This window comes from Dendrobates tinctorius, unplaced genomic scaffold (genome assembly GCF_039654945.1).
Source record: "Dendrobates tinctorius isolate UK_male_01 unplaced genomic scaffold, ASM3965494v1 ptg000324l, whole genome shotgun sequence".
Lineage (NCBI taxonomy): Eukaryota > Metazoa > Chordata > Amphibia > Anura > Dendrobatidae > Dendrobates > Dendrobates tinctorius.
The window spans coordinates 688,311-694,030 of record NW_027361991.1 but is presented as its reverse complement, the minus strand read 5'-3'; positions in this window follow the sequence as shown (position 1 = coordinate 694,030).

Here is a 5,720-nt window from a genome sequence, read left to right as displayed (position 1 = left end):
AAAGCGTTAAAAAAACGGATTGATTACATTTCTCACCGAAACACTATTCCGTGGTCTGAGGTACATTTCTGTGATATCTAATACTCCAAAAAAGTGTTAAAACTTTTTCAGCGTTAAATTTCTCAGCCATACAGTATTCCGTGATTTGGGGTATATTTGTTTGAGCTACAAAACTGGACAAAAAAGCATTAAAAAGTTTTTCAGGTGTAAATTTCTTTGCCATAGAGTATTCCATGGTCTGGGGTACATTTCTGTGATATCTAACACTACAAAAGGGCCTTAAAATTTGACTGGATTACATTTCTCACCCATATTCTATTCTGTGATCTGAGGTTCATTTCTGTGATATCTACTGTAACACTCCAGAAAAGCATAAAAAAATTTGCTGGATTAAATTTCTAACCCATACATTATTCCGTTGTCTGGGGTACATTTCTATGATCTATAAAACTGAGAAAAGGCATTAAAAAGTCTTTCAGGGTTAAACTTCTCAGCTATACAGTATTTTGTGGTCTGGGGTACATTTCTGTGATATCTAACACTCCAAAAAAGTGTTAAAAAAAATTGCTGGGAGAATGTAGGAAAGACGGAGGGCATCGCTAGTCGATTACAGCAAGAGGGCTCACCATGGGCTTGGAAAGAAGCGTAACAAAAGACCAGAAGAAAAGATCATGCCCATATCGCAAGGGAGCCCATCAATTGCATAAAAGTGCAAATGTAGCACTTTATTAACAGATATCAAAATTACAAACAGACAAAAGGCACACAAGTTTAAAAGTATTTGAGATACATACAAAAGGACCTATACAAGTCATGCCTTGGTATAGAGGCAAAGACAACCCACACAGAAAATTCTCCAAAGCAAAACAATTGCAAATTCAATAAAGGCCACTACAAAGTATGTTATAAATATGATATACTGTGACAGACACCATAACAAAATCCTATATGGCTATAAGATATAAACTATACCATATGGGCCCAAGAAACCACATAGCGGCATATGAGGAAAAAAAGGTTTATCACCTAATAAATTCAAGCTTCTCACTGAATAAGTCACAAATTCTAAACTGCTGAGGCACATAGGCTGAAAAAATGCAGTTATCAAACCTATTCCTAAAATGGAATGCATTTACACACCAAGGGTAAGTATGGATCTTTAGATTCAAACCAAGGCCATGGAAGCAAGGGGAAGAGAGAGTGTGGGATAGGTTTCCACGCATATCGCCACACAGATGTGGCTTCCTCAGGGAAGAGATAGCATGCTCTGCCTAGTATTCATGAAATATATATGTACACACACATTCAAAATCATATGATTCATCTGTGAAAGGGGAGACATACGGTGGAACACAGGGAGAGGCATGGACGCAAAAGCGTTAAAAAACTTGCTGGATTACATTTCTCACCTTTAGGCTGTGTGCCCATATTGCATTTTCTATGCGTTTCCGCCGCAGTGGAAACGCTTAAAAAATGCGAAAAAAACGTACCCCCATGCAATCCTATGGGATTCCGCAGTTGCTGTGCCCATGCTGTGGATTTTACCACTGTGAAATCGCATAGCGGTAAAATCCGCAGCATGTTCATTATTTCTGAGGAATAAGATTGCAATAAAACGCTCACTTTATGCATGTGGCTATGCCCACCATGCGTAAAGTGAGCGATTCATGTGCGGATGGTACCCAGGGTCTGGAGGAGAGGAGAATTACCGTATTTTTATTTTTTATTTTTTACATTTTATATTTTACTATTGATGCCGCTGTCAATCTCTTTTCCAAGCGATGAGTCAAATCGTTTGGAAAGCGCAAGCATTTTGCAAGCTAAAAATGCTTGCAAAATGCTTGTGTTTTGTGGGAAAGTGCATGCGAATTCCGCATGCGTTTTACCCATGGCAGGGAGTTGTGGAAATGCTGCGGACATTTCCACAGCATTTCTGCAACGTGGGCACTTAATCTAACACTATTTTGTGGTTTGGGGTACATCTACAAAGCTGAAAAATAGCGTTAAAAAGTTTTATAGGTTAAATTTTTCAGCCATACAATATTACTTAGTCTGAGATACATTTTTGTGACATCTTACACTCCAAAAAAGCGTTAAAAAATCGGATGGATTACATTTCTCAAAAAGGTCTGAGGTACATTTCTGTGATATCTAACACTCCAAAAAAGTGTTAAAATGTTTTCAGTGTTAAATTTCTCAGCCATACAGTATTCTGTGATTTGGGGTACAGTTTCTTGATCTACAAAACTGGACAAAAAGCCATTAAAAAGTTTTTCAGGGGTAAATTTCTTAGCCATACAGTATTCCATGGTCTGGGGTACATTTCTGTGATATCTAACACTACAAAAGGGCCTTAAAATTTGACTGGATTACATTTCTCACCCATACTCTATTCTGTGGTCTGGGGTTCATTTCTGTGATCTATAAAACTGAAAAAAGCATTAAAAAGTCTTTCAGGGTTAAGCTTCTCAGCTATACAGTATTTTGTGGTCTGTGGTACATTTCTGTGATATCTAACACACCAAAAAAGCATTAAAAAAATTTCTGGATTACATTTCTCACCCATACACTATTCTGAGGTCTAGAGAACATTTCTGTGATTGCTAACACTCCAAAAAAGCAATTCAAAGTATTTGCTTTGCTAAATTTCTTGCCTATGCACTACTCTGTGGTCTAGTGTACATTTCTGTGATATTTAACACTCAAAAAAGCATTAAAATAATTGCTGGGTTAAATTTCTCACCCATGAAGTATTCCGTGGTCTGGGGCACATATCTGTGAGATCTAACACTCCAAAAAACATTAATCTATTCACTATTCCATGATCTTTGGTACATTTCTATGAGCTATAAAACTGAAAAAAGCATTAAAAAGTATTTCAAGGTTAAACTTCTGAGCGATACAGTATTTTGTGATTTGGGGAACAATTCTGTGACATCTAATACTCAAAAAAAGTGTTAACAAATTTGCTGCATTACATTTCACACCCATAAACTATTTCGAGGTCTGGGCTACACTTCTGTAATATCTAACACTACAAAAAAAGCAATTAAAAAAGTGGCTGGATTACATTTCTCAACCATACACTATTCTGTGGTCTGAGGCATATTTCTGTGATATCTAACACTCCAAAGGAGCGTTAAAAAAAGTTTGCTGGATTACATTTCTTATCCATAGATTTCTGTGAGGGTGCATTTCTGTGATATCTTAAATAATAAAGCGTTAAAAAGTTTTTCAATGTAAAGTTTTTCAGCTACACAGCATTATATGGTCTGAGGTACATTTCTGTGATGTTTGTCCCTCCAAAAAAGCTGTAAAAAAATTGGATGGATTACATTTCTCACCTATACTCTATTCCGTGGTTAGGGTATATTTCTGTGACAGCTAATGCTCAAAAAAAGTGTTACAAAAATTTGCTGGATTATATTTTGCAGCCATTCACTTTTCCGTGTTCAGGGGTACATTTCCATGATATCTAACACAAAAAAAACATTAAAAAATAGCTAGATTACATTTCTCACCCATTCACTATTCTATTCCAACGTTTAGGGAACATTTCTGTGATATCTAACACCCCAAAAATGGGTTAAAAAATTTGCTGATTTAAATTTCTCATCCATACACTTTTCCGTGGTCTAGGGTACATTTCTGTGATATTTAACACTTCAAAAAAGTATGAAAAGCATCTTCTGGATTATATTTCTCACCCATAAACTATTCTGTGGTCTGGGATACATTTCTGTGATCTATAAAAATAAAAAAGTATTAAAGTTTTTCAAGGTTGAAAAATGTCTCAGCCATACAGTATTTTGTGGTCTTGGGTAAATTTCTGTGATATCCAACACTACAAAAAAGTTTTTTTTACTGTCTTCAATTAGTCATCCATACAGTGCAACGCGCTTAGTGGGCGACAAAGATGGCCGAACCATGCAATACTTTTGAGGGAGTGACAGGAGGAATATTGGAGCCAGTGGAAGCTGGCGGAAAAACAGAGATGGCAGAAGTCTGTGATCCAAATCAAGCCGATTTCCCGAAACCACTAAGGCCTGAACCATCGCAGAATCCTTTACCACTGGCGTTCTTGCAGACTGTGGACAGAAGAGCCAGGATCCAGGAACTGGGGAGCAGACTGCAAGGCCTAGGCTGGTCGGAAGAGAAGAGGAAGTGAGCCAGGACTAGGTTTGGATAAATGTTATCAGGTGCACTAGCCGCAATGTACCAAGAGTTGGCATCTCGAGGGGTGGTGGTTACTTACGACCATCAGCAGAGAAAGGGGTCTATTGAAGAGTTTGGGACCCATCATCACATCTCATTTAATCATCCTGCATAGAGACGGAACACTTGCCTTGAGAGCTGCAAAAGCTGATGGCTGGACCAGGGGTCATGTTCTTAAAAAAAGGAAGGGGAGACATTGCTGTTATGCAGTGGGTGTGATCCCTGAAGGAAGAAAACAGGATGAACCCTTCTTTAGAAATGAATGGGACTGGAAGAGGCTACTTAAGGCAGCTTGAGACAGGGCTACTACCACCCCAAGAGAGCGTACTATCCTTAGAGTTACCCACCTCCTATGCCGGAGCTGCCAATGGAGCAGGTGACATAAGGGACTGTTTCTCATTTCTACTGTATATGTCGGGGGCTCTGGCACTACTGAAAGATGGGACACTTACAGCCCAGGCACCTATGAATCGGGCTTCAGGAAGCAGATGGAGGCAGTCCCCCCAACCTCCTAAAGGAGAAGTGGACAACTGAACAGGATTACTGTATTACCCTCCTTATAATTTTTTACTGTCTTTCCACTTTGTGCAAAGCCTTTATGAGTGAAAGAGTACAGGAACTACACTTTTAAAATATATGAATGAGGCCTACCAGTTGCTGCCTTTCAGTTGTCTATAGATAACAATCCTTATAAGCTTATCCTGGATTTGTACTTTGTGAGAATCATAGAGTTGGAAGGGACCTCCTGGGCCATCTGGTCCAACCCCCTGCTCAAAGCAGGATTCGCTAAATCATCCCAGTAAGATGTCTGTCCAGCCTCTGTTTGAAGACTTCCATTGAAGGAGAACTCACCACTTCTCGTGGCAGCTTGTTCCACTCATTGATCACTCTAACTGTCAAAAAGTTTTTTCTAATATCTAATCTGTGTCTCCTCCCATTCAGTTTCATCCCATTTCTTCTAGTCTTTCCTTTTGCAAATGAGAATAAAGTTGATCCCTCTACAATGTGACAGCCCTTTAGATATTTGTAGACAGCTATTAAGTCTCCTCTCAGTCTTCTCTTTTGCAAACTAAACATTCCCAAATCCTGCAACCTTTCCTCATAAGACAGGGTTTGCAGACCGGTAACCATTCTGGTCGCTCTTTTCTGAACTTGCTCCAGGTTGTTGATGTCTTTTTTAAAATGTGGTGCCCAAAACTGGACACAATATTCCAGATGAGGTCTGACCAAAGAGGAGTAGAGGGAAATAATGACTTCACGTGATCTAGACTGTATGCTTCTGTTAATACATCCTAGAATTGCATTTGCCTTTTTTGCTGCTGCATCACACTGTTGACTCATATTCAGTCTGTGATCTATTAGTATACCCAAGTCTTTTTCACATGTGCTGTTGCTTAGCCCTATTCCGCCCATTCTGTATATGCTTTTTTCATTTTTATTGCCCAGATGAAGTACTTTGCATTTCTCCCTGTTAAAAACCATTCTGTTAGTTGCTGCCCACTTCT